Consider the following 11,837-nt stretch of genomic DNA (forward strand, 5'->3'; position numbering starts at 1 on the left):
TATTCCAGTCACCATTTTCCACAAAGCAGATAATGCATCAATCAGTCAGTAAAGGGTCACACGATCTCAGGTGCGGGCGCGCAGGTTTCCCCATAATGATTTGCAACAACCACATCAAATGGTATAGTTCGGCCCATCAGGAGGAATTTTCAAAGGTTGTACAAAGGCCGAGGTTGGAAATGCAGCAGCAATTCGGGAAAGACAGAGGATGTCAGAGCTCACAGCTCTGCAAAGGATATAGGAGAGAGAAATATCTATAACATTGGACAACTACTTCAAATAGTGTGCGTTGGACAACCACAGCACTGAAAAAGATGAGTGTAGCTGTCTGCAAATAATGAAGAGTTGAAATTGATGAAGCTGTGGGAAATATAAGAGTGGTGCAAGCAGCAACAGTCACAAACTCATTGCAGTTGATCACTAATATGCTGTTTTAGAATTAAATATTTTTTCTTCATTCTTAATATGGCACCTCTGAGGGTCCAGTTGCCACAGTGGTACTGCACCCCATCCAGAGGTGTAATACTCCGTTCTTGGGTAAGGAGGGGGCAGTACCCAGGATCCATACACTTGAATCCAACATCACATCAATTTAGCCTGGCAAGATGGGCAGACACTAGAGAAAGGGGTGGGATCCAACTCAGGTGGGAGGAGTAGTGACAGCTGGAGGGAAAGTTAGTCAGACTGTGAGAGGAAGTAGATGGAGTGAAAGCAAGAGAGAAAGGTGAAGCTACAGAAAGAAGATAAACAAGGGGTCCTAGGGGCATGGGTATTGAGAAATCCACCCATGGGGCCTGTATCCACGCTAACCATAGTTGGATGCAGGGACCAGGTCGAAGTGGGGGAAAGGACCCCAAGACTAGTAGAGAACTATATGGCTCAGCTAGCAAACCAGAGGCTGACGTGACTGCACAAAAAGGCAGCCAAATAGGATCAAGGTGACCAGAAAGACATTGCCCGGCAAGATCCGAGGCTGCTTGTTTGGGACACTGTCTGTGGAGGCGCAGGGCAGTTGAGGTGGGAGCCAGCGCAGCGAGACGGCCAGGAAAGGAACTTAAGAAGGGGGTTCTGGAAAAGTGTACCCTGAATTACCTGAGAGCTGGCTGGACCACAGACCTGGAAGGCACAGCACCCCGGCTGGGGACTGCATCTAAGAACTGTGAATAAAGGTGTGGAAACTGCACCCTGCTGTGTCCTCTGAATTATTACTGCATCACCTTCCCTGCACTACAAAATCCACCATTGACTTTAACACCTTAAATGCCCAGGGACTAAGCACTGCCTGTGGAGAGCTGTAACAACTCTGCTACATCACCATCAGCCCCAGCAGTCCCTTTAAGCAGCGTTGGCCATCCCTAGCTGAGTACCACAGTTGGTGTCACAAACAATTCCCCTATAAACTTTATTTTCTCCTTTAATTGACTTTTAATGGACGCCGAGGGCAATGGTCTGGGTCACTGATGCCATGACACATAACTTTAAGAACCGACGGAGCCGGCTTGAGCACCCCATGGCCCTGGCTTGCGCTCCACTTAATGCACTAGAAAGCATGTACCAGTCACAGCAGCACTCAGAGCTAACATCTTTGCTGCTAACCCATTAAATAACACTATCAATCTCTGGAAGTGACATTTATAACACGCAGTCCCAAAGTTGTACCATTTGAGGTACCAATGGGTTGGCATGGTAGCATAAAGCCTGCTGAAAACCCCAATAGTTGACTTAAAGTGCAGCCACAGGGACTGTCATTTTAGATATATTCTGCAATCGAGACTAAAAAAGTAAAAACAAAAATATTATTTAAATTGAGAAATTAAAGTAAAAATTTAAATCTCATTTTTCTTCATTAAAAATAAAGGCATAACAAAAAAAAGCAACAAACAAAACAAACAGATTACAGATTTGATAAAAAAAAATTAAAATGGCTTTATCTCTGCAAGCAAAGTTCAATAAAAGTGGTCAAAACATTGCCCTCACACAGCTCATTTTATGGAAAAATAAACTTTCCCAGGGCTCATGCAGTCTGTAATGCAATGAATTGTGGATCTATTACCGGACTTCCCTTGAAGCCTTTGACAACCCATGCTGGCCCTGAGCTGAAATAGTAGTAGAGATTGCTAAAACATGTAATGGGAGTTTTCACTGCTAAACTTGGATGCGACTTATCTTGATGGGCTAATTACCAATGATCTTGAGGTTCTCTTGTAGGCCTGACAGCGATACACACTAGAGATCCTGATTGTCTGGACATGACAAGTAAATCCAAGATTTTATACTGATTGCTAAATTGGGGTTTGGAAGGATTTTTTTTCTGCTATTGTAGGATAATTAACATAAAACCCATTAAGGTTTTTGTGTTGAATTTGAATATTCGCTCCAAATACCCATGTGCCTATGTGTGCGGAAGAGTTGTGAACCAAAGAGAAAGGTTGGAATGTTACCCCGATGATTACTCACTTGACTTATGACAAACTACCAAGGTTGACCTTCACTGGCTTTGACCCCACTGTACTAATACTCACTACGCCCCAAACTGCATCACATTTATTATGTATTTTAGACATTTTTTGCGCAACCAGTCGATTTCCACAAGCCTTGCTTTCAGCACCTGTGGCAGCAAATTTTTCTTGGTGTAAGCTTTGGTCAGTCAGACATTATGTCAAGTTGCTAGTATTGTGGAAATGTAGTATTACATAGCAATCATTCAGGTAAATGGCCCTCCGTATAATACACCTCTAATTAAGCAGGTCTTCATAGAGAGGGGACCAACTGAGGCATCAACAGAGTTTGTCATGATGTGAAAATCCCTTTACGTGCAATATTTGGAATTAGGAATGAATTGATCCCACCTCCATGAGGCTACATGACACATTTTTTTGTTTTGCCATCCTGCAGCTCAATATTGAGGTGGAATTTACTAGCTGATATCTGATCTTGGTAAAACTTATTATAAACCAAATATGACTTTATTTACACAGTCAGGACTTTGCCTCTACCTGATGATTACTATTTACCAAGAGTGAAAGGACTTTTCTTGAAGTTTTAGGTACTTTACGATCATTTAATGCTTTTAACATTTTGTATCCTTAGTCAACATCTAAATGTGAAGATAAACACAAACAGCTTTTCTGTAAAACTAATGAGTCGATATATATATTTATTTAATTCATAATTTCAACATTTAGCAAAATATAAGAATATAAGAAGAATATCATATGATATCACAGAGCCTAAAAGTCTTCTTATGTTGGCTTGGCACTCTTCACCACAAGAAGAGATGTTACCACTTAGACCTTCATCAGAGGACTCTCGTCCAGCCAAATTGGACCTCTTGCTTTGCACTGAGGAAGGGCAAACACCCAGAATTACATGTCTGCAAATAGAGTGTCTGGTTTGACTTTTTAAGTCATGTGACAAGGCTCGTTAAGGGGTTCTAGTCCTCTTCCTCTCTGAAGAGACAATTTGCATGTTTAAGAGTATTTACAACCTATAAGTTTCTTTATGCTGGCTTGGCACTCTTCACAAGGAGAAATATTAATCCTTCGACCCTAGTCAGAGGCCTCTCATCTAGCCAAGTCAGACCTCTTTCTTTGCACGAAGGAGATGCAAACACCCCAAAGCCACATGTCTGCAAATAGAGTATCTGGTTTGGCTTTAATTGTAAGTTGTGTGACAAGGCTCATTAAGGGTTAGATACTGAGTCGTAGGATTGATTTTTTCTATTGGTGGCACTGGAGTTCTAGTCCTCTTCCTCTGTGAAGAGACAATTTGCATGTTTAATTTCTCAGAGTAGCATTGTGTGGCCATAAGTCTCCTTATACTCTCCACAAAAATAGATGTTACCCCTTAGACTCTTGTCAAAGGCCTTTCATCAAGCCAGGTCAGATATCTTGGTTTTCAACTAATATGGATAACCACCCAGAAACATGTGTCTGCAAATAAAGTGTCTGGTTTGGTTTTTATTGTAAGTTATCTAGTAAGGCTTGTTAAAGGATCAATATTGATTTTTACGATTGCTACATCCAAGAGGTGGCGCTAGAGTCCATGTCCTCTTCATCTCTGAAGATACAGTTTGCATAAAGAAAATGGTAACATGGAAAAACACATTGACTTAGAAGGGAGAACATCTTAAAGTTAAAAAAGCAGATATCTACAATATAATTGTCTAAGGGTCACTTCCGTCTTTCTGTCCTTCTTTCTTCCTTTCTGTCACGGTTATTCATTCGCTGATTGGTCTCGGCAGCTGCCTGTCATGGCTGCCGCGACCAATCAGCGACGGCCACAGTCTGGAAAAAATGGCCGCTCCTTCCTCCCCGCAGTCAGTGCCCGGCGTCCGCATACTCCCCTCCGGTCAGCGCTCACACAGGGTTAATGGCAGCATTGACCGCGGTGTAACGCACTCGGTTAACGCTGCTATTAACCCTGTGTGACCATTTTTTTACAATTCATGCTGCCTATGCAGCATAAATAGTAAAAATATATAATTTTAAAAATAATTAAAAAAATAAAAAATAGTTACATACTCACCCTCCGGTGCCGCCCCCCCCCCCCCCCCGGATCAGGAACTGGCCTTTCCAGCTATGCGCGACGCCCCGGTGACCGCTGCATGCATTGCGGTCTCGCGAGATGATGACGTACGGTCTCACGAGACCGCTACGTCATCATCTCGCGAACCGCAATGCAATCTTCAGACCGGAGCGCGCGACAAGCCTCGGGAACCGGCTGCTTCGATCCGGAGGCTCCAGGAGGCGAGTATGTAACTATTTTTTTATTTTAATTCTTTTTTTTAAACAGGGATATGGTGCATACTACGTGACTGTGCTGTATACTACGTGACTGGACAGTATACCACGTGGCTCTGTGCTTTATAATACGTGGCCCTGTGCTTTATACTACGTGGCTCTGTGCTGTATACTACGTGGCTCTGTGCTTTATACTACATGGCTCTGTGCTGTATACTATGTGGCTCTATGCTGTATACTACATGGCTCTGTTCTGTATATTACGTGGCTCTGTGCTGTATACTATGTGGCTCTGTGCTGTATACTACGTGGCTCTGTGCTGTATACTACGTGACTGTGCTGAATACTACGTGACTGGGCAATATACTACGTGGCTCTGTGCTTTATACTACGTGGCTCTGTGCTGTATACTACATGGCTCTGTGCTGTATACTACGTGACTCTGTGCTGTATACTACGTCGCTGGGCAATATACTACGTGGCTGGGCAATATTCTATGTGGCTGGGCAATATACTACGTGGCTCTGTGCTGTATACTACGTGACTCTGTGCCGTATACTACGTCGCTGGGCAATATACTACGTGGCTGGGCAATATTCTACGTGGCTGGGCAATATACTACTTGGCTCTGTGCTGTATACTATGTGACTGGGCAGTATACTACGTGGCTCTGTGCTGTACACTACGTGACTGGGCAATATACTACGTGGCTCTGTGCTGTATACTACGTGACTGGGCAGTATACTACGTGGCTCTGTGCTGTATACTACGTGGCTCTGTGCTGTATACTACGTGGCTCTGTGCTGTATACTACATGGCTCTGTGCTGTATACTACGTGGCTCTGTGCTTTATACTACGTGGCTCTGTGCTGTATACTACGTGGCTGTGCTGTATACTATGTGGCTCTGTGCTCTATACTATGTGACTCTGTGCTGTATACTACGTGGCTTTGTGCTGTATACTACGTGGCTGGGCAATATACTATGTGGCTCTGTGCTGTATACTACGTGACTCTCTGCTGTATACTACATGGCTGGGCAATATACTATGTGGCTCTGTGCTGTATACTACGTGACTCTGTGCTGTATACTACGTGGCTGGGCAATATACTATGTGACTGGGCAAGCTGGGCAATATACTACGTGGCTGGGCAATATACTACGTGACTGGGCAATATACTACGTAGCTGGGCAATATACTATGTGACTGGGCAATATACTACGTGGCTGGGCAATATACTACGTGGCTGGGCAATATATTACGTGGCTGGGCAATATACTACGTGGCTGGGCAATATACTATGTGACTGGCAAGCTGGGCAAAATATTACGTGGCTGGGCAATATACTACGTGACTGGGCAATATACTATGTGGCTGGGAAATATACTACATGGCTGGGCAATATACTACACCACTGGGCAATATACTACGGGGTTAGGCAATATACTACGTGACTGGGCAATATACTATGTGGCTGGGCAATATACTACGTGGCTGGGAAATATACTACGTGGCTGGGCAATATACTACGTGGCTGGGCAATATACTACGTGGACATACATATTCTAGAATATCCGATGTGTTAGAATCGGGCCACCATCTAGTGATATATAAAGATTATGTGAACTGTCTCATGAATCATGTTCTTATTGAAGTCATATCAAAGAGAAATTAAGATATTCACTTTTTGGTTTGGATATAGTCTTAACCATGCATGAAGAATGCCTGAGGCGTACACGTCAGGTTGCCAGCAATGAACTTTTAATACTGTAGGCGTAGAACATTTTTCTGACGTTCAACCCAAGGACAAAACATGACAGTCGATAACAGGCCAAAAATCCACAAAGGAAATTGGTCGACAGCACCTTTCACATTTTCAAATTTATTGCAAAGTATGCAGACAGCGGCCCTGCCTGGCTAAGTGTTCCCTTCAAAGGAATCTGGAGAATCTCTATAGAATTTAAGTTATGAAGAAAAAAAACTATTATGGCACACATAGTATCAACAATAGGTTCAGCCTCCTTTTTATGTATAGGATCCAGCAAAGCAAATCTCATAAGTTATAAGGATTTGAATTAACCGCTTCACAACACGGACAATTTCCGTTTTTGCGTTATTTGTTCCTCAACTTCTTCCCACAGCCATAACTTTTTTATTGTTCCATTAATATGGCCATGTGAGGGCTTGTATTTTGTGGCACAAGTTGTACTTTTCAATGACACAATTCATTTTACCAAATTTTTGGAATTTACCAAAAATTCCAAATGAGGTGAAATTAAAAAAAAATGTAATTCTGACATTGTTTTTTGGGAATTTTTTTTTACGGAGTACATTTTTGGTAAACATGAGCTCGTAATATGTTTCTCCTGATCAGTACGATTATAGTGATGCCAAACATGTCCAGTTTTTTTTATTATTTTAGTGGCGAAAAAAAATCTGAAGTTTGAAAAAATTAATTTTGGAATTGTGTCTCCATTTTAAGGTTTTCGTTTTTCAGTCAATGGAGCTGAGTGGTGGTTTATTTTTGTGGGATGAGACAATGTTTTCATTTATACCATTTTAGGATAAAAAAAAAAGCTTGAAAAAGTTCCACATTTTGAACAAAACGTTGCTTTCATCATGGGTCAATAAACCACTGAAAACCGGACTTTGGAGTGCTGCCTTCATCTTTTTGAAACTAAGTTGAGGTTTGGTATTGCCTGGAGGGAACTGCACCAGCTGTCATTTTTTGCCTCTGGTAGTGCTGCAGCGTAATTTTTGTATTTACCATTTTGGGACAGATATGTTGTTTTTAATCGCTTGTTACAGCATTTTTTGTGGAATTGCAGCAACCCAAAAAAATATAATTTGCTTATGGTCTTTACCAATTGGCTTCATTATTTTTATATTTTGTTAGATCGGATTTCTCTGAGCTCAGCGATACCATATACAGTATGTGTATTTTTTATCTTTATTTTTCATGGGAGAAAAATGGGGGACTTAAACTTTTATGATTTTTTTTACATTTTTTTATGTTTTCTAAACCTTTTTTTTAATTTTTCATTGTTCTTCTTAGTCCCTTTAGGGGACTTGAAGCTGCAATCGTCTGTGTTTTATGTGAGCCCCGTTATGACAAGCATGGAGGTCTTCTTCAGAAACCCGGCTCTCAAAGCAACTCATCAGCAACCTACGATCACATTGCGGGAGTGCTAATAGACACTTAACATGATGCGCATTCATGTCACCGCGCTGTTAATGTCGCTGTCAGAGTTTGACAGCGGGGCATTGACAGATTAACATTTAATTAAAAATGTATTGTTAGAAGCAGGTACTGGATGTAATGCATAGCCAATACCATTACTCCTTGAGGCCGCTCCATACATTCGTTTTGGACTTGCGCTGTATGTACATGTATGGTGGCTGCCGTGAAGGTGTTAATCCTGACACTTGGCGTGTATGTGTGCTTTTTCTGGATAATTCATTGCTTTGAATACTGATCAGTGTCTAAGTAATGGCGTAGCTTCCCATTGACAGTGAAAGAGATAGTTGGACATCTTGCCAAGTCACACATACACCTTAAGGCTGCCGTCACGCTAGCAGTATTTGGTCAGTATTTTACCTCAGTATTTGTAAGTGCAGCGCCCCAGAGATCTGGTCGTTACAGTATGACACTCTGCCACTAAGGGGAGTGATGGTACGTCTGATGGCACTGAAGGAATTGTACTGACCAGGTATCACCAGCACACATTACACTTCACACTCCGGCCACTAGGGGGAGCAAAAGGCTTTATTTATTGGGCCCCTCCTCACACTGGTAAAACTTGGGGTTGGATAGAAAGTTAGTCAGAAGCTGACTGGGTTGGAATCAGGCAACATCCCGTGGCAGGGGGTGTTGCAGGGAGAAGACACAGGGGGGTCCCTGTCAGGCGTGGGAACCTGGCAGGTGCCTAGCGAACAGAACAGAACGTTACGGACCCGCGCCTGCACCCCCTTGCGGCGGTATCCTAAGAAAGACACAAGAAAGGAAGGATATTGTGGAACAGTGTAAACGAGATCAAGCAATAGGAGTACCAGTAGGAGTCATGCTGTGAGACCGAGGCAACATCCTACTGAGGCGCATAGCTGGTGGCCGGAACACCGCGAGAGTAACTGACTTCAGGCCTTACTTCAAACTCCGCAGGACAGTTAATTATAGGTTGGCTGTCTACCTTAAATTTCCTAAGAAGACATAGGGGGCAACAGTGGGAGAGGGGCGTCTCTAGGGTCCCGGAAGACCTCCTGGCCTTCCCGTCATACGGGTGCGTCCTAGCCAAAACATACTGGGGGACGAGAAACTAGCAATATCTGGAACTAAAGAGAGAGAGAGAGAGCTGTAGAGAACGAAAGAACGAGAACAGCAGTTGTGAGGACTATTCCGAATGCTCAGCAGGGTAGGACTACAACACACAGGCGCTAGTGGTGGGCAACGATTTCCATCTGCAAGGGAAACTCTGGAAGTGCCCATCAGACCGGCCTCTCTCTGATAGCCCTGTTAAACATGCTCTGGATTGAGGATCCTGAAGTCTTCAGTAAAGAGGTAAAGAGACTGCAACCTTGTGTCCTCGTTATTGCCCGCACCTCACACCATCACCATCCACCTTACTGTGAAGCACTGGGGACATACTTCACCTGTGGGAAGGTATACCATCCAGCTGCCATTCCATCACCCCAGCGGACCCCACAGCAGCGTCGGTCACCCTGACCGAACACCACAGGTGGCGCCACGAACCTCTGACATACTGCACCACCTTTATTGGACGCCCCTTAGCAGGACCGGGTCTAGCCACTGTGACAGCCTCAGAACCGAACCAGAGAGGCCCGGTACCGAGAACTCGTGGCCCTGTGTCTGGGGGCAATCCATAAGCCAAAACCAGGAGTGGAACAATTAGAGGAAAAGTATAATAGAAACATATGCACCACTTCTGTATTTATCACCCACTCCTGGTTTTGGCTTACAAATACTGAGGTAAAATACTGACCAAATACTGCTAGTGTGACGGCAGCCTAATACAGCATAGTCTAATATATAAAGCTGAATGTGTGTGTGTATGTGTGTGTGTGTGTATGTATGTATGTCCGGGATTGGCATCTGAACCGTCGCAGCTACAGCCACAAAATTTTGCACAGTCACACGTCTGGACCCCGAGAGCGTCATAGGCTATGTTGTGAGGTGAAATTTTAACCCCGCGCTTTCCAATTCACCAAACAATTTTGCCCCTATCTACATAATGGGGAAAAAGCGAAAGGAAAAGTGTTGGAGGCATCGCAGCTACAGCCACAAAATTTTGCACAGTCACACGTCTGGACCCCGAGAGCGTCATAGGCTATGTTGTGAGGTGAAATTTTAACCCCGCGCTTTCCAATTCACCAAACAATTTTTCCCCTATCTACATAATGGGAAAAAGTGAAAGGAAAAGTGTTGGAGGCAAATTGACAGCTGCCAGATGTGAACAAGGGGGACTTAAAGAATGAGAGCGATGGCGCCAAAGACTATATACCGTACAGTTGCTAAGGTGGGGCACCGACATGGGATACTCACCATACACGGGGATATGAACACGCACACAAAATGCGCCACACACTACCATGTGCTTGAACACATATACCACCCTCAGCACACATTTCACCACACATACACCAACCTCGCCACATAAAAGTCGAAACACAAAAGACGCCGCTCAAAACTCGCCTCGTGCAAAACTCACCACATGCAAAACTAGGCTCACGCAAAACTCGCCACACGTGCAAAACTCACCTCATGGGAAAACTCGCCACATGCAAAACTTGCACCCGCGGAAAAATTGCCACATGCACAAAAGTTGCAACACATGCAAAAGTTGCCTCACACAAAACTTGCACATACTCAAAAGGCACCACACATAAAGCTCGCCACGCGCAAAACTCGCCATGCGCAAAACTTGCTGCACACAACTTACTACACTAACCTGTCACATGCAACTCGACACACAAAAAGTTGCTACACGCATGTCGCCACACAAAACTCATCTCACAAAAGTCACTACATGCATGTCGCCACACGCAACTCAACACACACAACTTGACACACGAAACTCGCCCTAGAGCACACACAAGTCTGGTATTATCCTTCAAAAATAAAAATCTGATTAATAAGCAGACAAACTACAAGAGCAACAAATACACCATATAGGAAATCCGCCAGCTGTCAGTCACATGACCTGTCTATTATGTGTATGTGTGAGCTAATATATACTGCCAAGGGGAGGGCTTCCTGTTGGCTGGGGATTTATCAGGCTGCCAATTTAGCTTACAAATACTGAGGTAAAAATACTGACCAAATAACGTGTGAACGAGGTCTAATACAGGAGGAGATGACATACAGATATATACTATGTACAGGGGAGATAACACACAGGTATATGCTATATACAGGAGAGATGACACACAGGTATATACTATATAGAGGAGGAGATGACATACAGGTACATACTATATAAAGGAGGAGATGACATACAAGTATATACTATATACAGGAGGAGATGACACACAGGTATATACTATATACAGGAGCAGATGACCTACATGTATATACTAAATACAGGAGGAGATGACTTACAGGTATATATTATATACAGGGGAGATGACACACAGGTATATACTATATACAGGAGGAGATGACATACAGGTATATACTATATATAGGAGGAGATGACATACAGGTATATACTATATAAAGGGGAGATGGCACACAACAGGTATATACTATATACAGGGGAGATGACATACAGGTATATACTACATACAGGAGATGACATACAGGTGTATACTATATATAAGGGAGATGACAAACATGTATATACTGAGGTGAAAATGAGAGGTGTGAGGTGAAAATGAAAAGGTGTGAGTGCAAAATGAGAGGAGTGAGGGAAAATAGTGGAGTGATCGGAAAATGACAGATGTGAGGTCGAAATGACAAGTGTTAGGGGGGAATGAGAGGAGTGAGGGGGAAAATAAGAGGAGTGAGGGGGAAAATGAGAGGTGTGAGGGAGAAAATGAGATATGTGAGAGGGAAAATGAAATATGTGATGGGGAAAATG

The sequence above is a fragment of the Ranitomeya imitator genome, chromosome 2 (genome assembly GCF_032444005.1).
Source record: "Ranitomeya imitator isolate aRanImi1 chromosome 2, aRanImi1.pri, whole genome shotgun sequence".
NCBI classification, from domain to species: domain Eukaryota; kingdom Metazoa; phylum Chordata; class Amphibia; order Anura; family Dendrobatidae; genus Ranitomeya; species Ranitomeya imitator.